Consider the following 25,152-nt stretch of genomic DNA (forward strand, 5'->3'; position numbering starts at 1 on the left):
CTAAACAAGTAACGAAACAGAGGAACTAAAAACCAGAAGGACCGTTAAAGAAGGAGAAGAAGATGCGAGAGTGGTTGTTCTGATCCAATTTTCACCAACTTTTATTTAAAGTCCCAACCAAATCAGACCATGCGATTACCTCTATTGAATTCAAAAAAATAATAAAAAAAATACATGTCGAACCCTCCGATTTCATAACACAAACACAAAAAAAAAAACCAACACTTCTAACAACTTTGATGGTACGATTTTCATCATCCAGAATTTCATCATCTCTTCCTCCTCAAATTGGACTACCGATTTGCTATGCAAAACAGGACGCTCAAACAACTCGCACCATCCGAGTTGTTAGACCTGACATTAGCAAAAAAGCTACCCCACATATCTATATTGCGCTCTCATGCATCCATATCCAAGTACCATACACAAAGCCTCCATATCAATAAAAATGAGCCTAAGAAAAACCATTTGGTTTTAAAAATGGAGACATAATTATTTTTGTTGTATCTGATTTTTTATTTATGTTACAAAGACAAGATTTATCATGTTATTATTATATCATTTTTTTTCTTTAATTTTAAAAATATACTAACATTTTCGTCGGGAACATTGTTCAGGATCGAAAACAAGCTAATTCTCCACTGCTCCAGTTATAGTTTCAAACTAGTAAACCATTAAGGGAGAAAGAAAAGGACAGCCATGTATGCAAGAATTTCGCATATAACATTTAAGTAAAAAATAGAATTCAACCAATAGTTATAACATTTCGAGGGGGCAGTATATATATATATATATATATATATATATATATTCATGTCAAGCTATGTCTTCATCGAATTAAAGAATCGCAATGATAGAAAACGTTCTAATTTTTTGCTGTTTTAACAAAATCCAGCTTCATCATTGTGGTTAATCTCAAGAAATTGTATTGTAAATATCGGCAAGTCAGATATTGAATGGATATGCCTCAAAAGATTAAGTTCAAAAAGGAATTCTCCTTTCACACATCTAATTGGTTCATCATCCTTGCCCTTTATTTTCCGAAAAAAAAAATAACAAAAGAAAAAACAATTTGATGAAAATGTTTCCCACCTGAAACAGAGGCATTGAATAAGGACCTAGGTCATGGGGCTGAAAACAACAATTTGTTGAAAACCCAAATCGGCCACAGCCATTTTGCGTAAAGATCAACAAACGGGAAATAACACCAGGAACCAAGGTAAAAGGATCTATGCCTCGTTTACAGGAAAAACAAAATGGGAGAGAGGATCCAAAAGGAAAACCCTAGAGAGAAGCCTCAATAGTTTTGATGTGGCGTAGCTATGACTCAAAACGCTTCCATTATCGATAAGGAAGGCGATCTTAAGGGCCACGCTTTTTAAGATCAGAACATTAAGAAACTTAAACAGAAAATCGTAAGAGTTATGTTACAGTAGGCAAAGATAAAACCCTAGATTTGAGTTGAAGATGAAGATGAGGGGGGAGGAAGGTAACTAAGAGTATATATAGTATCATTGGCAATGCTGGTGGACCAGTGTGAAACGTTGTTTTATTTTGGGTCAGCAATGAAAGTGTTTAAGTTTGGGCTTTTCTGTATGGGCTTTGGATGATGTGCGTTTTTCCACATCTTCATTTCCAAATGATTTTGGGAACTAATTTAGGGTGCTTTTAGCCTTTTAGTTTGTGTTTATATTTTTTATTTTTATTTTTATTATTTTTTAATTTTTAGATTTTATAAAAAAATAAATACAATAAAAAAATAAAATTTTATTTTTTATTTTTACTTTTTTTTTTCATAATTTATAAAATAAAAATAAAAAATAAAAATACAAACTAAACAGACTCTTAATTTTTCTAAAGATTTTAGTGGTTCGAACACACATACAATTATTTTGATAAAATTTTATCATTTTAAATTTATTTTATTAAATGGGCTTCGCCCGTACTCAACCAAGAAAAAGAAATTAGTTTTATTAAAAGTTAAAACTAATTTTTTAAAAATAATTTTTCAAAAGTTATAATAGCTATATTTGATCTAATAATACTATATAGTCAATAAATATTATTATTTTAGGTTAATATTTAATTAACAACAATTTTTATCTATATTTATATGTATTTACATGCAAACACATAATTTACACTTATATTTACTCGAGACAGGGATATAGAGACAGAAAATCATATTTAACAGATGAAAAATAAATAGAAATATTGTATCTAGAGACACTGAATTAATATATTTAGGACAATGAGACACTAACGAAAAATACAAAATTTTTTTCTTTCATTATTTTTATTAATTTTTTGTAATTATATTTTTTATTATTATATTTTTTTAAAATTTTTTAAATAAAAAATAAGAATAAATTAAACTTTTATAATATTTATTCTAGTTTATCACCAAACAAAATACAAAAATACTAAATTAATAAAAAAATAAATTATTTTTATATCTTATCTTGTCCTTTTTTTTTTTATCAAAGATATGAGACTCGAACCTGCAACCTCTTAATTGAGTATGGGGAGACTATGCCATTTGAGCTATTACTCATTGGCTATCTTGTCCTATTCTCATAACTAAATATAACTATATTTATCAGAATTTATACAAATAAATTAGTAATTTTTTTTATTAAAAATAATTTGATACTCGAGCTGATCAATACTGATCAAAATTAATAAAAAATATTGGTCCCAAAAATTTCTATATTTGATAAATTAAAGTTAAAACTAGTGTTTCAAAAATAGTTTTGTCATTTTACATGTCAGTACGAATACTTTAAAAAAAAAAAAATCAAATTCGGTCTTTAAATCTTCATTTTATATTTATATTGGTTGGCTAACAAAAGTTCATTCATTTTGTTAAAAAAAAAAACCAAAACAAAGATTTTCGTTAAAAATGAATGTAAACTTTTTATATTTGAGTTTACAGGCTTTAAATTTTATTTTATTTTTTTAATACAAATATTTAATTCTCTTTCTCTGATAAAATCTAAGAATTATCTATTATCCACTGCGACTAGGATAAAATACGGATAGAGACTTTATCTGCATCTCTAATATATTATATAATATATATTTAAAATGATATATAATAAAAAAAATAGGTATTAAACCTACTTTTTTTTATAAAAAAATAATCACTAAATTAATTATTTAAATTAATAATTTACTATATTTATTATTTAAAGAGTAATATTGTAAAAAATTGGAGTTAAAGAGTAACAAGATATTTATCTTTTGTTTATGTTATTTTAATTTTTTTTAGAATTTGATAATTATGTTATTTGTAATTTTATGTTGGATTTTTTTAAAATTTTATTGTTTTTAATTTTAATTTAAACTTAATTTTTTTATTTTATTAATATGTATCAAATATGGAATAATTAACTTTTATATTTGCTTAAAAAGTTTTTCTATTGATGAGGTAGAATTAAGAATTTTAAGATGCGGGTAAAATTAGGTTATTTTCAATCCGTGAGTGGATTTTTTTAAATAAATATTTTAATTATTTTATTTACCGAAATAGATATTTTAGATGTTATTTATGTTTTTAGGTCTCATTACATATCTCGAAATTATTATACATTTATTTTATTTACATGATAAACGAGACAAAACACGATTTTAATTGGATTTATCTCGTTTGCAAACGAGATAAATTCATAATTATCTCGTATGAGAGTATTATTACAAAAAAAAATTACGATTAAAATAATATTTATATTATAATTTGGATTGATTTACCAAATAAAAATGATATAATTTATCACTATTTGGATCAAATCATAAGTAAATTTTTATTTTTTTTTATCAATTTTTATTAAAGATAGAAAGACTCGAATCCGCAACATTTTAGATGAATATAAGGATACTATGCCATTTGAGTTATAACTCATTGATATAATAATAATATAATTTAGTTATAACTCAAATTGGATCAATTTACATATAAAATTTAACTATAATATAATTTAAATTAAAAATAAAATTTAGTGATAAATTGGCACCGGTACCGTTCATGAGACCCAGGTTTCTTGAAAAATAACTGCAACTCTGCAAGTGTTTCTATTTCACGAATCATTAATAACTAATTTTTCTATTATTGTATTTTCACTCACAAGTATTTTTTATCTTCTACGTTATAAAATTAAACTGTTATTCTCTTCTACAAATTTATAAATTTTTTATTTTTTCTGACATTCTCAACATAGTAAATGACCTTACAACAAATAAAATTTAAAATATATAATTTAAATTTAAAAATTAATACTCAAGAGAGTATATAAAAATTTAAAAATTAAAAAATGTCAAAAAAATAAAAAATTTGTAAATTTGTGGGAGAGATTAATCACTTGTTTAATTTTATTAAAAAAATTAACTGTTTAAATATGGAAGATATGTTATAACGTAGTTATAATGACTTTTATCGAAAAATTATTTGCAGTTATTTTTTCTAAAAACTAGGTCTCGTGAACTGTAATAGTAGTAATTTATCTCTAAATTTTATTTTTTAATTTAAATTATATTATATCTAAATTTTACTTGTAAATTTATCTAATTTGATCTAAATAACCATAAATTATATCATTTTTTATTTTGTAAATCGATCCAAATCATATCATAAATATTATTTTAATCGTAATTTTTGTTGTAATAATACACATGTTTACTGTGTGAACGAGATATAGCCAATTAAAAATTTGTCACATATCTCGTATGCACCCGAGATGTAGCGTAAACAAAATTGATGTATCTAAACAAGATATTTGTTTAATTATCTCGTTTACAGTGTAAACGAGATAAATAATATGACATAAATTAGTAAACACCCTTAAATTACGTATTTAAGTAAATAAAATATTTAATTTATTTATTTAAAAAAAAATCCCCACATATAAGATAGAGTTGAGTTTTAAAAAAGTTTTCAACTCGTAGGTAGGATATGGTAGAAATAGGATTAAGGTAAAGTCCAAACTCTATTCTATTCTTCCCATTGCAGTCCTAGCTATAAGAATTTTTTTTCTTATAACAAAAAATAAAATAGATAAAATAAATGCAGGATCACTTAGACCAACAACAATGAAAAAGATGGGATTTTCCAACAAAAGATATCAAAGAATTCTTTATCTATAAGAAGAGACAAAACAATAATTTTGTTCATATCCTGGCTCAAATAACTTGGGACCAAAGACCCAGTAAAAGTTGGGTCATTCTACGACTACAAGAAAAAACAATATTTGTAAAGCTTGTAGGTCCAATACAATTGGATTCTAGATCCACTAATCCGATTTCGTTGGGGCAAAAGTTTCGTGACCCGTGCTCAATTCAACTTGTGTAGTAAGTAAAGCTTTGTCACCCCATTATCTCATATACTATTTACAGATTATTATCCCTTATAATGTGGAATAACTTTCTAAGATACAAAGGAAGAAAATCACACATTATCCACAAATAAAATGATAACCAAGTCATCATCCTTTATAAATACCTTGCCAAACTCAAGTATTTCTCAATCTCAACTCACGTAAACCTGCCTTAAACTCTTGCTAACTTAAGTATTAGAGTCCATTGCAGGTACCCCATCATTATCCATTCAAAGACGTCGGTAGGTTCACCTCCCTGGTGAACAAATTGGAACCATCATTCAGATGAGTTTGGACCTCATGTCTAAGCCCATACCACATTGGTTTTATGTATTTTCTCAGAACATTGACGCTATTGCTGTGGACCTAGAATTCAACCATCAACCATAGCGGACGCACATCCCGAAGATAGACGTACTACATCTAACTCAGGATCACAAAATAGGGATCATCCTAATAACAATCAAGCACTTGCTACAATCCAGCATCCTGAAAGATATGAAGGGGATCAAGGAGGACGGAGAATGAATTCTCAAATTTACATCCTAAAAGGATTGAGAACTAGAAAGGGAGGGATCGAACGAACCTATAAAAATTCCAAAACATCTCTACATGATTGCAAGGGGTTCGCAGGAAGGGGTATCTCAAAAACCTCCCGAAAAAGACACTTAAAGGATGTGTATCAGGTTGGGGCGAGGAAGTAAAGCCCTTATCTACCCCAGATTACCTTCACTAAAGAGGATGCCTGAGATGTATTACTCGGTCATGATGACTTTCGGTAGTAATCATGATGGTTTTGGCAAACGCCAATCTACACAGAACTTTAGTTGACTAAGGCAGCTCAGCCAACATCCATTTTGAGGAAACTTTTGATAAAGCCAGACTAGACATGAAAGTTTTGAGAGCATACCTAGACACTTTATTTGAGTTAGGTGAAACACCCATTTATCCTCTCGAATTCATTAGTTTATACACGACCTTCAGGAAGAGTCTAAGGATCAGCACCATAAAAATTGACTACACAGTGGTCGATATCCCTTCATCTTACAATGCACTCATTGGACGGGTTACATTGAATCGGTTAGCAGTAATGATTTCTACACAACATTTGTGCATAATGGTGCGGAATTTAAAGTCCACAAACTAACCGGCAAGTGCACCGGGTCGTACCAAGTAATACCTCAGGTGAGTGAGGGTCGATCCCACGAGGATTGATGGACTAAGCAACAATGATTGAGTGATTTACTTAGTTAGATAAGTAGAAAATGGTGTTTTGAGAGTTCAAAAGCATTAACAGTAAATTTAGAATATCAGAAAGCAAGCAGTAAATTGATTAGAAAAATATATGGAGAAAACAGTTAAGGTTTCAGATATATCTATCTTCCAGATTGACTTTTCTTACTAACTATTTTAATCATGCAAGATTCAATTCATGGCAAACTATATGTGACTAAACCCTAATTCCTTAAACCTTTTCAGTCTCCTAACCTTCATCAACCGCCAATTCCTTGGTCACTTAATTCTAATTAGAGGGTGAAGTTCAATTCTAGTTTATATGCCATAGAAATCCTAATTACCCAAATATAAGAGGATTATATATCACGTATCCCGTTAAGTTCATATAATTAGAAATTTAGGAGAAATTATTTACAAGTTGTTGTTCAAGTAAAGAGCTTTTCCAAGTTATACAAGAACTCAATTAGAACAAGGGTCATACTTCCGTTCCACCCAAATTCATAAGATAAAGAACGAAAACAATTCTTGAAATAGAAATCAGTACATGAATTAAAATAGAAAAGTAATAGTATCAATCCATACAATAGACAGAGCTCCTAACCTTAATAGTGGAGGTTTAGTTGCTCATGGTTCAGAGAGAAAAAATAGAATTCTGTAAAACTGTTAATTGTGGAATGAGGTAGAAGAGAGTAGAGAGAGCCCGAAGGGTTGATTCTTTTCCCTTTTATATCTAATCCTAATTAATGTAAAATATATTTTCTAAAACTAAATAATATCTTTTCCTATTTAAAAATAAAATAAGTTTAAATAAAAATTAATTAAATCCTTCGTGCAGTTTGAATTTGACGAATGGGGACCATAATGTTCTCAAAGGTTGGCGCCAAACTTGAGTAGTCTCAAGTTTGGCTTGGAGTAATACGTGAAGCATTCTTCAATTTTGCTTGCTTGGCGCCAAACTTGAGGTTTCTCAAGTTTGGCTTCAGCAAGTCAGCGTGCAATCCTTCAAAGTCCTCCTTGCTGGCGCCAAACTTGAGGTTTCTCAAGTTTGGCTTCAGCAAGTCAGCATGCTTTCCTTAGAGAGTGAGTGTGTGGCGCCAAACTTGAGGTATCTCAAGTTTGGCGCTGTGAAGGCCAAGAGTACTGGAGAAGAAGTGTGCACTATTATACATCGTTGGAAAGCCCTGAAATTTAGCTTTCCAATGCCGCTAAAATCACGTCAATTGAACCTCTGTAGCTCAAGTTATTTCTTGTTGAGTGCAAGGAAGTCGGGGTTGACAGCATCATTTGCTTTCTTCCTTTCCTGCCACAAAACTCCGTCAAATCCATCCGAATGCTACCTGAAATAAACAGAATTGCACACAACTCAAAGTAGAATCCATAGTTGCTAAAATATATTTAAATCTTGATTAAACTCAACAATTTGAATGCAAATTCACTAGGAAAAGATAGAGAAGATGCTCACGCATCACAACACCAAACTTGAATTGTTGCTTGTCCTCAAGCAACCAAAACTAATATAGGCCTAGGATGTGAATTTGCATGAGGAGTGAGAGTTCAATTAGGTTTATGTCTCCTCTTGAAGTGGGGTCTATCTATTGTAATACTGAACAGTTTTGGCATCTCACTCTCCTTTGAATCAGAAGAGTGTCACTGTTATTCGGAATTAGAATCCGGTTAATATTATGAATTCTCTAATCGTTAAACTGCAATTTAATCCTTGAACACAACAAATATCTTTTAATTCTCTTTTTATTTGGTGCTTTGCACCTTGAGCCTAGCCGTGACTTTAAATGCTTTGTCTCAAGGGTTACTTGACACAAAAACACCACAAGCACTTAACTGGGAAACTCTCTTTCAGTTCTGATTTTTCTTTCAGTTACTCCCAGACAGTGGTACTCAAAGCCTTTGGCATACTCTGTTAAATGCATTTGATCTCGACTTTTAGTGCTCCGTCTCAAGGGTTACTTGACACATTCACACCACAAGCATATGACTAGGGAAACAACTCTTTGAGCTTTTAATCATGTCTGACCTCTAGTCATTGATGCTCAGAGCCTTTGACCTTGCTTTTATTTTATTTTTTTGCTGTTCTTTTGCTTCAGGGATCAAGTTTTCACTTACTTCAGAGAATTCATAATAGTTCTCTAAATTCCTGTTCCTTATACATCAACATCCTTTGATTCAAATTCAAACATGCACGGTTCATGTCATGCATTCAGAATCACAAATAATACCACCACATTTAAGTAAATAAGACTACTATTTAATATAAACTCAATTTCTCATGCAATACATGACTTCTTTTTTTTTCTTTTTAGATTCAAGCTCAATAAACGGTACGTGAGACATCGCTTTAATTAAAAGATAAATAACTGAAATTTTAAAATAACAGAATTAAACTAGACCTAGGACTCAGAATTACTAAAGATCATGCAGACATTCAAGTAAAATAGCAGAAAACAAGAATATAACATAATAAGAATGGAAGAAAATCTAGAATGAAAGGAACTCAACCACCTCAGTTATCTTAGTGGCCGTGTCATTCTTCAGGCTGTACTCCTCCGTGAAGATGATTCGTCTCCCTTTGGTGCCATTAAAATAAATAGAAAAGTCACAAGCGAAGCGACAACACCAAACTTGAAAGTTTGCTTGTCCTCAAGCAAAGGAAATCTGAAAACAGGAAGGGACATAAAAAGTGCAGGAAGAGTAAAAACAAAAATTAGTACATAAAAAAAAAGAATAAAAGGACAAGAAAGATTAAAATTAGTTAAAATATATATATATATAGGTATTTATTTATTCATGTAGTTTATTTATTTAATTATTTATTTATTTTCTTATTTAAATATATATAGATATATAAAGGGGGGGTGGGGAGGGATTATATCTTTAGGGCTAATCCTAAAACTTACAACATAGTCGGGTTCAAGCCCAGCAGGAGTACATCCAGGCCAGGTTATTCGCAGGGAATATCAAAGATACGAAGGACAAGTCTAAAGTGACCAAGCCACCCCCAGCCCATGGAATTAGATGTCAAATGAGTATGATTTCGAGCATAAAGAGAGAAGAAAAAGGAACTTTTTAGCAAGATAGCTGCCAGAAAGACTGAGCTTAGGTGCATAGCACTAAAATAAGTGGTTGAAGAGTAGCTTTCCATCCCGACAATGACTCTTTCGAATGATTCTAGCTCTCAACTAGGTCTTTTTCACTCGTGCTTAACACATGATTAGTGGAAATCTGTGAAGCGTATGATCCTTCGGCACCTCTGGAGGTTTCCAAACCAAAGTAGCGGACTTAGCAGTCCCTATATATATATAAGGGGGGGGGGAACGGATATATGTACATATATAGGGGGGAGTAGTATATATATGGAATAGGAATAGGAATAGGAATGGGAAAGGAATCTAATCAGGGGGTGGGGATTTTTAAAAGAAGGGGACAAGGCTCGAAGGAAATCTTGTAATTGATATGGGTGGGATTCGGTGCAAGAACAGGGGATTATGTTTGGAATTGGTTAAAGGTGAATAGCTGGCGCCAAACTTGGATGTATGGAAGGTTGGCGCCGTGACTCCTGAATGGCATATCTTAGTTTAGTGTCAACCCCCAAATTTTTTTTTTAATTTAACTCATGCCAAACGCCAGGAGAGCCAAGTCTGGCGTCCTCCTGGCAGAGAAAATAGACTTCATAATTTTTCATGGTGGCGCCAAACCCCAAGAACCAAGTTTGGCGCCACCCTCCCTTGAATTAGCTCCTTAGTACGTCGTGTCCAACGCCAAACTTGGTATTTTTCAAGTTTGGCTTCAAACCTCCAGAAGACAACTCCTCTTTGTGCGCTATGTCGCACGCCAAACTTGGAAATTCTAAGTTTGGCTTCAACCCTCCAGAGCCATATTCCACTTTTGTACGTAGCATTCGGCATCAAATTTAGAAATCCTAAGTTTGGCGTCACCTAATCCGCATCATATATACCCAGGGTGGTTGAAAATTCTTCTAAGTGTCTTGGTTCCTGTTCTATATATTCTACATGATCAAAACACACGTAAAACAAAGGAAAAACAGTAGAAACTCAAATAAAATCAAACAAATAAAAAAATCAACGCGACAGAAATTAAACCAAGGATACGAAATTATCGGGTTGTCTCCCGACAAGCGCTTCTTTACCGTCACTAGCTTGACGGTCAGCTCCTCCAAGGAGGAGGATCATAGGGGCTCAGCTCTTCACCCCTCACTGTGAATTTCTTTCCTGTGCTTTCATGGATCAACTCTATATGCTCAAGAGACAGGATCTTGTTCACTGTATGAGGCAGGATTGAGCATGTAGTGAATACCACCTTCATTCCTGGGGAGAAGTCTTCAGTGGGAATCTTTTTATTTCTCCTTCCCCTGGGTACTTTCTTCTTTTTGGGAGCCTCCTCCTTGGTGGATGATGCATTCCCAACACCAAACTTAGGTTTGATGTCAGGAGAAATTTTATTGATTATCACCAAAGGAGGTTTGAGCTGCAGATTCTGTTGTGCATCATCAGGGGGTTCTTGAAGGTTTGGATTAATAAGCTCAGTCTGCATGTACCTCTCCTCTTCACTTGTTGAATGCATATCTTTGAAGATATGAAAGACTAGTTGCTTATTATGCACTCTAAGCACTAATTCACCCACTTCTACATCAATTAGAGCTCTCCCAGTGGCTAGGAAAGGTCGTCCTAGGATTATAGAGGCATTCTCATCCTCCCCCGTGTCAAGAATCACAAAATTTGCTGGGAGGAAGAACTTACACACTTTGACCAAGATATTCTCTACTAATCCGTATGCAGACTTTATAAATTTGTCTGCCATCTATAATGCTATCCTTGTGGGTTGTGCCTCTTGGATTTGCAACTTCTTCATCACAGACAAGGGCATTAAATTGATGCTTGCTCCCAGATCACATAATGCTTTCTCAAATGTTGTGCTCCCAATGGTGCATGGAATTTGAAAACTTTCTGGGTCTGGCATTTTCCTTGGCAAGTTGTTTTGAATGATGGCACTACATTCCTTAGTCAGGACCACTGTCTCATCTCCCTTTAAAGGTTTCTTCTTTGACAACAACTCCTTCATGAACTTGTCATAGAGAGGCATTTACTCCAAAACCTCAGCAAAAGGAATATTGATTTGCAACTTTCTGAAGATCTCCAAGAACTTTGAAAACTGCTTGTCTTTGGTCTCCTTTTGAAGTCTTTGAGGATATGGTATTTTAGGCTTGTACTTAGGCGCCTTAGGCACTGTAGGATGAGCGTCAAGAGAGACTGGGAATGGATTATCTGCACGCCTAGGAGGGGCGTGTTCCACCTCCTCTTTCTTCTCCTCTAGAGCTCCTTTTTCAACTAGCTCCTCATTAACTTGTGCTTCCGTACTTGCCACTTGTCCACTTATCAAGGTGATAGCCTTGCATTCCTCTCTTGGATTTGGAATTTGGTTACTAGGAAGGCTATTAGTGGTCTTCTGATCAATTTCATTAAACTTTGTGGCTAATTGACTCATCTGAACCCCCAAGTTTTTTTATTGATGCTTTGGTTTCCTGTATAAAGCTCGCCATTAGTGCTTCCAAATCAGTGTTCTTCTGAGATTGAGGAGTTGCTTGCTAAGATGACTGCAATTGGTGGTTATTGAAATTGTTCTGATGGAAATCGCCCTGAAAATTATTATTAAAATTATGTGCCCTTTGAGGTTGCTCTCTCCACCCTAAATTTGGGTGATTTCTCCACCCCTGATTATAAGTCTTAGAGTATGGATCATTATTGGGGTTTCTAGGAGCATTCCCCATGTAATTCACCTGTTCAGAAGAAGTTTGAGCATAATCATAATCCTCACCTTGCATAGAGCTACCAGTCATGTAATAAGAGGCCTCCTGAGGTGCACTCTGAGTGTTGACAGCTGAAACCTGCATCCCACTCAATTGTTGAGTAAGCAAATTCATCTGCTGAGACAAAATTCTATTCTGAGCAAGAAGAGCATCAAAAGCTTCTGCTTCCATAACGCTTTTCTTCTGAGGAGTCCCAGAGTTCACAGGATTCCTGTTAGAGGAGTATAAATATTGGTTGTTAGCAACCAAATCAATAAGCTCAGTAGTCTCCTCTGGTGTTTTCTTCATGTGTAATGAACCACCTGCAGAATTATCCAAACACATCTTGGACATTTCACATAAGCCCTCATAAAAGATATCCAGCTGAGTCCATTTAGAAAACATGTCCAGAGGGCATTGCCTAGTCAGTAGCTTGAATTTCTTCCAAGCTTCATAAAGTATCTCACCATCCTTTTGTCTGAAGGTCTGAAGCTCCACCCTTAGCTTAGTCAGCTTTTGTGGTGGAAAAAATTTAGTCAGAAAGCCAGTGACCACCTTATCCCAAGTATCCAGATTCTCCTTGGTTGAGAATCTAACCACAACTTTGCTCTATCCCTCACAGCAAATGGGAAGAGCATGAGTTTATATACCTCAGGATTCACTCTATTGGTCTTCAGAGTATCACAAATCTGTAGAAAATTAGAAATAAATTGATTTGGATCTTCATGAGAAAGTCCATGATACTAGCAATTTTGTTGCATAAGAGTGACCAGCTGTGGCTTCAGTTCAAAATTGTTTGTAGCTATAGGAGGCGCCACAATGCTTTTGCCATAAAGGTCTGCATTGGGAGCAGTGTATGAGCCAAGTAGGTTGCTCATTGTCATTCAGATTTGCCATATTGGCATTCGCAACACGATTCTGATCCATGCTCAGATTTTCACTAGCCTTGTAAATTCTACCTTGTTGCAAACACCGCCTCAAATTCCTTTCAGGCTCAGGATCAAAATCTAATAGAGTTTTCTTGTTCCTGTTCCTGCTCATAAACAGACAGAAGACAAGAAAAGTGGGATTCTCTACGTTAGAGTGTAGAGAATTCCCAATGAGGTAACCTGTGTAAAGAAATAAAATAAAACACTAAATAAACTAAGATATAAAATTCAAAAATTTCAAGTAAAATTAAGACAAAAATTTCGAAATTATTAAGAAAAATAAATAAGAAAAATTAAAATAAAAATAACCAAACTTAATTTCAGAAATTACGAAAAAACAAGAGTACTATTTTCGAAAATTGTAAGCAAGAATTAAATAGAATTAAACTAAAATGCATAATCTAAGAAATCAAACAACTAATAGTTGTCAATCACAGTTAATCCCTGGCAACGGCGCCAAAAACTTGGTGCGAAATTTAAAATCCACAAACTTACCGGCAAGTGCACCGGGTCGTACCAAGTAATACCTCAAGTGAGTGAGGGTCGATCCCACGAGGATTGATGGACTAAGCAACACTGATTGAGTGATTTACTTAGTTAGACAAGAATAAAATGGTGTTTTGAGAGTTCAAAGCATTAACACTAAATTCAGAATATCAGAAAGCAAGCAGTAAATTGATAAGAATAATATATGGAGAAAACAGTTAAGGTTTCAGAGATATCTATCTTCTGGATTGACTTTTCTAACTAACTATTTTAATCATGCAAGATTCAATTCATGGCAAACTATATGTGACTAAACCCTAATTCCTTAGACCTTTTTAGTCTCCTCTAACCTTCATCAACCGCCAATTCCTTGGTCACTTAATTCCAATTAGAGGGTGAAGTTTAATTCTAGTTTATATGCCACAAAAACCCTAATTACCCAAATATAAAAGGATTATATGTCATGTATCCCGTTAAGTCCAGATAATTAGAAATTTAGGAGAAATTATTTTCAAGCTATTGTTTAAGTAAAGAGTTTTTCCAAGTTATGCAAGAACTCAATTAGAACATAGGTCATACTTCCTTTCCACCCAAATTCATAAGATAAAGAACAAAAATAATTCTTGAAATAGAAATCAGTACATGAATTAAAATAGAAAAGTAATAGTATCAATCCATACAATAGACAGAGCTCCTAACCTTAACAGTGGAGGTTTAGTTGCTCATGGTTTAGAGAGAAAAACTAGGATTCTGTAAAACTGTCAATTGCAGAATGAGGTAGAAGAGAGTAGAGAGAGCCCGAAGGTTTGATTCTTTTCCCTTTTATATCTAATCCTAATTAATGTAAAATATATTTCCTAAAACTAAATAATATCTTTTCCTATTTAAAAATAAAATAAGTTTAAATCAAAATTAATTAAATCCTTCGTGCTGCTTGAATTTGACGAATGGGGACCACAATGTTCTCAAAGGTTGGCGCCAAACTTGAGTAGTCTCAAGTTTGGCTTGGAGTAATACGTGAAGCATTCTTCAATTCTGCTTGTTTGGCGCCAAACTTGAGGTTTCTCAAGTTTGGCTTCAACAAGTCAGCGTGCTATCCTTCAAATTCCTCCTTGCTGGCGCCAAACTTGAGGTTTCTCAAGTTTGGCTTCAGCAAGCTAGCATGCTTTCCTTAGAGAGTGAGTGTGTGGCGCTAAACTTGAGGTATCTCAAGTTTGGCGCCATGAAGGCCAAGAGTGCTAGAGAAGAAGTGTGCACTATTATACATCGTTGGAAAGTCCTAGAAGTTAGCTTTCCAATGCCGCTGAAATCATGTCAATTGGACCTCTGCTAACAAAAGCCTAATATAAGAAAATCTTCAAGTTTCTTCTAGTGCCAATAACTCGGACCTACCAGTGTTAACAGTGACAAGCAATGGGATGGATGAACCCGAATTTAGAGCACCTTAAGTTTGACATCCTCCCTACTGACCAAAAGAAAGCTAAAAAGCTTGTCTGGAATGCCCAATACTTCACCTTAGTACGAGGGACCCTCTAGAAAAGGGAAATTATTACACCATTGCTCAAGTGTGTCCCGACATCTAAAATTGAGAAAGTGCTAGAAGAAGTCCATGCAGGTACCTATGGAAACTATCTCAGAGCATGGTCACTAACTAAAAGAAAAAAATACTCCGAGCAGGGTTTTATTGACCTACTTTGTAGAAAGATGGCACTACATATGTGCAGAAATGCCTGACTTATCAACTCCACACCAACTTTTATGTAGCACCACCCAAAGAGCTCATCAACGTCACCTCACCTTAATCTGGTCCTTAGCAAAATAGGGAATGAATATACTGACCCTTCCCGGGCACAAGCCTCTAGGCAAGTGAAATACTTGATCGTGGTTTGGATTATCTCACAAAATGGATAGAGGCAGAGCCCTTAGCTTCCATCATGCTCGACAGAGTAAACAGTTCTTGCTTAGAAATGTCATCACCCGATTGGCATTCCAAACTCTATCACTACGGACAATGGAATGCAATTCATAAATACAACCTTTGGAAAGCTAGTGTCCGATCTCAAGATCAAGTATTAATTCACTCGCGTCAAACATCCTCAAGTCAATGGGCAAGCTAAAGCAGCAAACAAAGTTATACTTGTAGGATTAAAAAGAAAGTTAGATAGAAAACTTTATTCTCTAATATACTCTTTTTTTTTTACTTCATAGGTTTTTTCTATTGGGTTTTACTGAAGGGGTTTTAATGAGGAATCAAAGCAAAGGCTAGAAGTGAAAACCTATAAAGTTGTTAGTAGCAACTAGCGCAAATCTTGTAAAAATTGCTTCATTAATAAAAAACAAAATTCATTCAACTATCTTCTCTCCTTTTTCAAATCACACCCACTCAAGCTAAAAAAAAATGCAAAAGCTATGACTGACTTGATGGGGTTGGCACAACAAAGCAACGAGGACTGAGTCGAGATGTATGAGTTGTAAATACAATACAAGTGTTCATACCCTGGGTCAAGCTATGCGATCCGGGTTGGACGAAGACAAGAACGACTGACCTCTTATAAGGTTGGCTCGTCACTGACCTCTTCCCAAAGAGCTCGGCCAAATCGCTATAAGGGCCTAAGCAGGCCTGATGAACGGATTTCTGACGGTTTAGAATTCCTCAATGAATTCTCGTTGCTAGTATAGTTTCTAAACCAACAAAGAATCCTTTCATATAAAAATTTGTTTGTCACTAAAGCAAACCCAATAAAAATAAACCGAAGTATTTAAACCTCAGGTCGTCTCTCAAGGAATTGCAGGGAGGTATGTTACTATTGGTTATGGAAAAGTATCTTTTTGGGTTTTTGAAATAAGGAACAAGAAAAGTAAATTGCAAGAATTAAACTAATAGCTAATAAAGCTCTTGGCAAGGTATGAGAATTAGAAGTCCTATCCTAGTTATCCTTATCAATTGTGATGAGAATTATCCATTGCTCCCACTTAGTTAACCTCTAACTATGAAGAAAAGTCAAGTGGATGAATCAATTTGATTCCTCAAGTCCTAGTCAACTCCTAAGGAAAGATTAGCTTTAGAGGGATCCAATCAACTAGAAACTTTCAATTATCAATTAACAAAGGAGTTTGATAACTCAAGCGTCTCCAATTACTCTACCAAAGCCAAGAGGGGAAAAATCTAACTTAAAATCCAACTAAGCATTTTGTAACATAGAAATTAATAAGAGATAATAAAACCTAAGCAACCAATTTCAAGGAATCAATAACAACAAATGAGAAAAGAAGTAATAAACATGAAATACCTCAAATTGCATTAAATAGGAAATTGAATCTAACATGAAGAGTTCATAAATTAAATTGGGAAAATAAATAAACCAACAAGAGAAATAGATAAACTAAAGTTCTAGAACAAATAAGAGTAGAAGAGAAACTAAATTGAACTAAGATAGAAATATGAAATTGAAAAGAATTAAAACTAGGAATCCTAAAACCTAGAGAGAGGAGAGAGCCTCTCTCTCTAGAAAACTACATCTCAACCCTAAAATTATGTGAATGAAAGTTGTATGCTTGAATGAATCTGATTCCCCCACTCTGCAGCCTCTAATCTGTGTTTTTCAGGCTTGAAACTGGGCCAAAAACAGCCCAGAAATCGCCCCCAGCATTTTCTGATACGTCCAGCACGTGGCTCTATCACGCGTACGCGTCACACACATGTACGCGTCGCTGAATTTTTGCACGGTCACACGTACGCGTCATGCACGCGTGCGCGTCGCCTAGAATCATGAAAACTATAAAAAATTATATATCATTTCGAAGCCGCAGATGTTAGCTTTCCAACGCAACTAGAACTGCCTCATTTGGACCTTTGTAGCTCAAGTTATGGTCGATTTAGTACGAAGAGGTCAGGGTTGACAACTTAGTAATTCCTTCAGTTTTCTTGTATTCCTTCCACTTTTGCATGCTTCCTTTCCATCCTCTAAGCCATTCCTACCCTATAAACCTTGAGATCACTTAACACACATATCAAGGCATCGAATGGTAATAAGAGAGGATTAAAATTAGCTAATTTAAGGCCAAAGAAGCATGTTTTCAATCATAGCACAAAAATTAGGAAGGAAAATGTAAAACATGCGAATTATATGAATAAGTGTGAGTTTAGCGGATAAAATCCACTCAATTAAGTACAAAATGTACCATGAAATATTGGTGCATCAAATCTCCCCACACTTAAACATTAGCATGTCCTCATGCTAAGCTTAGGAGAAGCTACAAAGCAATGAAGAGGAATGGTAGAAATTATGAAATGCAACTTATCTATATAAATGCAACTACATGCAAAAATGCTTTTACCCCCTTGGTTAAAAGTAAACAAATTCTTCAAGACAAACATAAACTAGATTCCACTAATTCAAATCACAAAATAAAGTACAAGTAAACTTGCAGAAGAAAATAGCTCATGAAAGCCGGGAACAAATAATCGAGCATCGAACCCTCATTGGAAGTGTACATACACTCTAATCTCTCAAGTGTCTAGGGTTCGATTCTCTCAATTTTCTACTAAACTTGCTTTCTAAGACTTGCTCTTCTTCTACCAATCAACAAAAATTTAATGCACAAATACACATATCAAGAGGTCTTTTAAGGGTTGTAATGGGGGTCAGAGTCAAGGTAGGATTGTATTTGGCCAAGTGGGCTAAAATCTGAATCCTTAATTAACTTAAATTTCCCACCTAACTTAAGACAATATATGTAATCACAATACAAAATCAAACTACCATTTACTATGTTTACCACATATTCATGCATCCGATTTTGAGTACAGTACATATGCATTGCTATCACAATTTACTTTGGGGCATTTTGTCCTCTTTTATTATTTGCTCTTTTTCTTTTTCTTTTTTTTTTCCTTTTTTCCTTTTTTCCTTTTTTTATTTTTTATTATTATTTTTTTTCTCAATGCATATGATTAAATTATTAAATGCATGAACATGTCCCAAACATTTCTTTCATATTTTCATAAAGATATACAACATCTAATTCTTAAACCAAATGTTTCCATACCCAACTTCCCCACACTTGAATCATGAACACTCTCACTAGTCTAAGCTAACCAAGGATTCAAATTAAGGACATTATTATTTTACGCTTAGAGTTAATGATGTGCTAGAGTAAAGAACAAATGGGATAAGTAGGCTCAATCATTGGTTTACAAAGGATAATGTAAAGGTTAAGGCCATATGGGTATGTAAGCTTAGTAAAACAAGGCCTCAATCATATAAGTGCATGCATACATCAAATAATGGAAATATAGAATTAAGCAAGACAAAGATCACAATTTTAGAGAGAAAAACACACATCAAAAATAAAATATTAGTTGGTAAAATGCAACCAATCAAATAGGCTCAAAATCTCACTGGTTTTGTATGTTCGAGCTCTAACCTATGTTCCAAAATAAAATTCTTCAAGCAAGGTTTAACAAAAGTTTTAATTCAAATTAGTGAAATGCTATAAAAAGTTTCTGAAAAAAAGAATTCGTCACTTCAACCAAGTAGTGGTAAAATATGCACAAAATCAAGCAAATATGCAATCAAACATGCAAATGCAACAACTAATTTAACAAGGAGAATTAAACATTGGTGTTGAGAAGGAAATAACTAACCCATGGAAGTCAGTATCGACCTCCCCACACTTAAAGATTGCATCGTCCTCGGTGCATGCTAATATGTGTAAGTGGACGGGCTGCTACAACTGATGCTTTTCTCCAAAGACTGTGCAGATGGACTTGTCTGTTGCCCCATTGAGAAGCTTTTCCCTTCCCTTCTCGGTGGCCATCCTGAAAGAAGAGGAAAAAGAAGAAAAGTAACCCAGAAATTAAAGTAAGAAAACAAATAAAGTATGGGTGGGTTAGTGCCAAATAATAAGAGTCTCAATTACATGGTAACTACAACATGCAAGTGAGAAAATAGTAGAAGCAAATAGCATATCAATAGTGCAAAAATTGCAACAAAGGGGAAGAGGTAGTGGGTCATGAAAGACAGTATAAGTGTATAGCAATGCAAATGGAATACCAGTGTCAGAAAAATTTAGCATTGACCTATGAATAATAATGCCCAACAATTTAAAACAAGTCAAGATGCACCAAAATAATACAAGAAAAGATGCAACAGTTGAAGAAGAACATTTAACACCAAGGGAAAAATAATAAACTTTAGAAAAGAAAATAAAAATATGCACAAAATTAAAATGCAGTGAATGAAAGTATGCAAATACAATAGGAAAAATAGAATGAAAGAGAATAAGGATGAAAAGTTAAATAAATGAAGGAGAAGAAAGTAAGGAAGGAGGAAGAAAGAATAAGAAAGGAGAGAAGAAAGAAGAAGTAAATGAAAAACAGGACGCGACGCGTGCGCGTACATCATGCGTATGTGTGAAAACTGAAATGGCCATACGACGCGTAAGCGTCTGGCACGCATACGCGTGGGTGGTCTGAAAGCGAAAGGACGTGCACGCGTCAGGGACGCGTTCGCGTGGGGTGATTTTGTGCCTCTAGCACAATGCCAGCCCCAAACCATCACAACTCTCTGTTCAGCACGCTAGTTACGCCGATTTTCATCCGTACGTGTCTGGCACGCGTACGTGTGTGGTGGCTTGTGCGCCACGCACCCCTCCCGCACGTCTCCATCACAACTCTCGACCCCATATTATTAATACTGTGAACTTGCATGGGACGCGTCCGCGTCATCGACGCTTACACGTCGTTCGCAGGTTTTTTTTTATTTATGTATGCAGAATGCAGGTGATGATGCAGAAATTATGAATGAACACTGATAAAAATAAAATAAAATAAAACTAAGAATAAAAATGAAAGATCATACCATGGTGGGTTGTCTCCCACATAACACTTTTAGTTAAAGTCCTTAAGTTGGACATTTGGTGAGCTCCTTGTCATGGTGGCTTGTGCTTGAATTCATCTTGAAACTGCCACCAACACTTGGAATTCCAATAAGCTCTATCAATTCCAAGTAAATTCCCCAAGCTTTGATGGAGTTCTTCACAAGCTTTGAGCTCCCAAAGTTGATCCTCTTGTATGCCGGGATCCCAAATCTTGTTCCTATACCCGTCTGTAAGTTGTTCATCATCGCTCCAACCGAGTGGCAAGCAATCCGAATTCTCAATGCAATACCAAACTCTTCTCTTAGATCCAACCAAATGTTCACTAGCTCCACCCTTGCATCTAGCTCTTGAAGTATCGACCGTGATGAGCCTTGATTTGCAACTCCAACCACTAAACATCCTTCTCTTACGCTTAATGCCACAAAGCTTCCTAAGTTGGCCATCCGTTTCAAGAATACCATATTCAAGTGGGATAGTAAAGCGAATAGAGATAAGTCGTACCCACTCAAATGAAGGAGTAGATGGCCACCTAGGTGGAGAAGTCTCCAACGTTCTTGACAAAGCGTACTCAACTCCCGTCCACCCTTTTCGAAGGACTTCCGCTTCCACATCATTCTCAGACTCAATCAGAGAAGAGTCTTCATATTCAAGGAGTTCATTTGCGGATGTAGATTCATCACTAGGAGGACTTGATTCATGATCATCATCACCAAGGGAACTTGCTTCTTGATCTATCCCATCCAAGTCTTCATAAGGAATATGCCATGGAGGTTGTGCACTAGCCTCCTTGACATCAATTTCAATCTTCTTAGAGGAATACTCTACAACTCTAGATTCCCATAGGGGTTCAGCATCTCCTAAGTCTTCAACCACTTCTTCCTCTTCAACTATTACGGCTTCATCCACTTGTTCCAATACAAAATCACGCTCCTCATTGTCCACCGAAGTTTCTAGTGTCTCCTTCATGCTACGCTCTTCTATTGATTCTCCACATGTAGCCATGGGAGTGCTTTGAGTGTTGATGTGCAGAGAGGCTAAATTACTTACTACCTCAGTCAAGGTAGCTATGAACTCTTGTGTCGTCCTTTGCATCTCTCTTTGCCCTTGAAGAAGAACACTTAGAGTGTCATTCATTGGAGATTGGAGTAGATATGAGGGTTCATTATCTGGGAGGAAAGATTCATGATAAGAGGGTGGTTTATCATAATAAAGATGTGGTGGTTCATCACTCTCCATCTTTTCCACTTGTTGCACAACACACTTCAATTTCTTATTCTCAAGTTGAGATTCTTTAGCCATGAGATCTTTGTGTGCTTTCTGGTTTACCACTCGCTCCAATTGGTGGAGGAATCGATCCATTATTTCTTTGAGACGATCCTTTGATTCTTCTTCCGCTCGGATTGCATGATTAGGATCATATGGCTCTTGGGTTGATGGATATGGACATGGTGTATATGGAGGTGGTGGTTCTTGGGAGTAATTGGGTTGGAATTGGGGTGGTCCTATGTATGGTTCATATGGCTCATAGGGTGGTTGATATGGTGGATATGGGTTAGGATCATATGAAGGTGTTTGGTAGTAGGGTGCTTGTGAGTATGGTGGTTCAAAGCTATGTTGAGGAGGGGGTTCATATGCATATAGTGGGGCTTGTTGGTAACTACAAGGGGGTCCACCATAGTTATTGAATTGACATGCGTCCTGGAATGGCTCTTGTTCATAGTATGTTGGTGGAGGTTGTTGATTGTCACAAAAAGGTCCACCATAACCATTGTCTTGGGGTGCATCGTAGAATGGTTGTTGCTCATAGTGCATTGGAGGGGGTTGTTTCCAAGAGATTTGATCAAATCCTTGTGACTCCTCCCATCTTTGATTGTTCCAACCTTGATGCATGTTCTCATTGTAGCTTCCATTCCCTACAACATAATTTGAACTAAACTCGTAGCCAAAGGGATGAGAATTCATAGTAGCAAGAGAAAATAAACAAAAACTAATAAGAAATAATGAGAATAAATTCCTAAAACTAGAAACAACTAACAAAGAAACGAAAAAGCAAAATTATTCACAATATTCACAATAACCAATAATAAGGCACACGTTTGCAATTCCCTGGCAACGGTGCCATTTTGATGAACGGATTTCTGACGGTTTAGAATTCCTTAATGAATTCTCGTTGCTAGTATAGTTTCTAAACCAACAAAGAATCCTTTCATACAAAAATTTGTTTGTCACTAAAGCAAACCCAATAAAAATAAACCGAAGTATTTAAACCTCGGGTCGTCTCTCAAGGAATTGCAGGGAGGTATGTTACTATTGGTTATGGAAAAGTATCTTTTTGGATTTTTGAAATAAGGAACAAGAAATGTAAATTGCAAGAATTAAACTAATAGCTAATAAAGCTCTTGGCAAGGTATGAGAATTAGAAGTCCTATCCTAGTTATCCTTATCAATTGTGATGAGAATTGTCCATTGCTCCCACTTAGTTAACCTCTAACTATGAAGGAAAGTTAAGTGGATAAATCAATTTAATTCCTCAAGTCCTAGTCAACTCCTAAGGAAAGACTAGCTTTAGAGGGATCCAAATCAACTAGCAACTTTCAATTATCAATCAACAAAGGAGTTTGATAACTCAAGCGTCTCCAATTACTCTACCAAGGCCAAGAGGGGAAAAATCTAACTTAAAATCTAACTAAGCATTTTATCAAATACTTGGAAGGCATAACATAAAAACATAGAAATTAATAAGAGATAATAAAACCTAAGCAACCAATTGCAAGGAATCAATAACAACAAATGAGAAAAGAAGTAATAAACATGAAATACCTCAAATTGCATTAAATAGGACATTGAATCTAACATGAAGAGTTCATAAATTAAATTGGGAAAATAAATAAACCAACAAGAGAAATAGATAAACTAAAGTTTTAGAACAAATAAGAGTAGAAGAGAAACTAAATTGAACTAAGATAGAAATATGAAATTGAAAAGAATTAAAACTAGGAATCCTAAAACCTAGAGAGAGGAGAGAGCCTCTCTCTCTAGAAAACTACATCTCAACCCTAAAATTATGTGAATGAAAGTTGTATGCATGAATGAATCTGATTTCCCCACTCTGCAGCCTCTAATCTGTATTTTTCAGGCTTGAAACTGGGCCAAAAACAGCCCAGAAATTGCCTCCAGCATTTTCTGATACGTCCAACACGTGGCTCTGTCACACGTACGCGTCACACACATGTACGCGTCGCTGAATTTTTGCATGGTCACGTGTACGCGTCATGCACGCGTGCGTGTTGTCTAGCAGCATGGCAACTATGACAAATTATATATCATTTCGAAAATCCGGATGTTAGCTTTCCAACGCAACTGAAACCGCCTCATTTGGATTTTTATAGCTCATGTTATGGTCGATTTAGTACGAAGAGGTCAGGGTTGACAGCTTAGTAATTCCTTCAGTTTTCTTGTATTCCTTCCACTTTTGCATGCTTCATTTCCATCCTCTAAGTCATTCCTTCCCTATAAACCTTGAGATCACTTAACACACATATCAAGGCATCGAATGGTAATAAGAGAGGATTAAAATTAGCTAATTTAAGGCCAAAGAAGCATGTTTTCAATCATAGCACAAAATTAGGAAGGAAAATGTAAAACATGCGAATTATATGAATAAGTATGAGTTTAGCGGATAAAATCCACTCAATTAAGTACAAAATGTACGATGAAATAGTGGTGCATCAAGGCCCAAAGCAGAAGATCACAGCCCACCTGAAGGTGGCTGGCCAAAAGATAAGTGGACTTACCCACAAAAAGATAAGAGAAGATAACTAACTTATCTCAAGCGAGGTCACTCCAGACTACTATAAATACACTGGAGCACCCAGGTAAAAGTCATATTCCAATTCTACTAAAAAACCTGCCTAAAGCCCGTGCTAACTTAAGCATCGGAGTTTTTTGCAGGTACCACCACCCTCCGGTGACCAAGGATCGACAACATCTCCAGATCCAGCAAGTCGGACCCAACAGCTCCGATCACACCCGAAGATCTCATCTGAGATTGATCTTCAGTTTCAGGTAACCCTCGGAACATTGGCGTCATTGTCGGGGACCCTGAAAGTCATCCCACCATCATGGCAGACAATCCTAACAATGATCATAACTCTGGTTTAAAGAATGCCGCATAAGAACACGGATGCTGCATCAAAGGAAACACCTCAATCCAAAGGGGACAAGCAAACCCCAAATATAGAGATCTTAGATGCAATCTGTGAATAGCAAGATCGCCTTGAACAGCTCGAACAAGAAGCTGAACGGCAGCGAGAGGCCGAGAGAGACCTCCGAAGAGAAACTAGACGGCGTCAAGAGCTTAAGGAAGAACAGCAGAATCAAAACTGCATGCTCTGCAAGCTGCTTAAGGAACAGGAGAAGCAGGGGCGTGAGC

The 25,152-nt window shown here is 35.2% G+C and overlaps 1 non-coding gene across 1 annotated transcript; it reads right to left on the reverse strand.

The window, feature by feature from the left end:
• Positions 1-935: 935 nt before the first annotated feature.
• Positions 936-1,035, reverse strand: LOC112762054 (small nucleolar RNA Z266). Its single transcript, XR_003182413.1, has one exon. It is a non-coding gene; the product is annotated as a small nucleolar RNA Z266 (small nucleolar RNA).
• Positions 1,036-25,152: the final 24,117 nt, after the last annotated feature.

The sequence above is a fragment of the Arachis hypogaea genome, chromosome 16 (genome assembly GCF_003086295.3).
Source record: "Arachis hypogaea cultivar Tifrunner chromosome 16, arahy.Tifrunner.gnm2.J5K5, whole genome shotgun sequence".
Classification (NCBI taxonomy): Eukaryota; Viridiplantae; Streptophyta; class Magnoliopsida; order Fabales; family Fabaceae; genus Arachis; species Arachis hypogaea.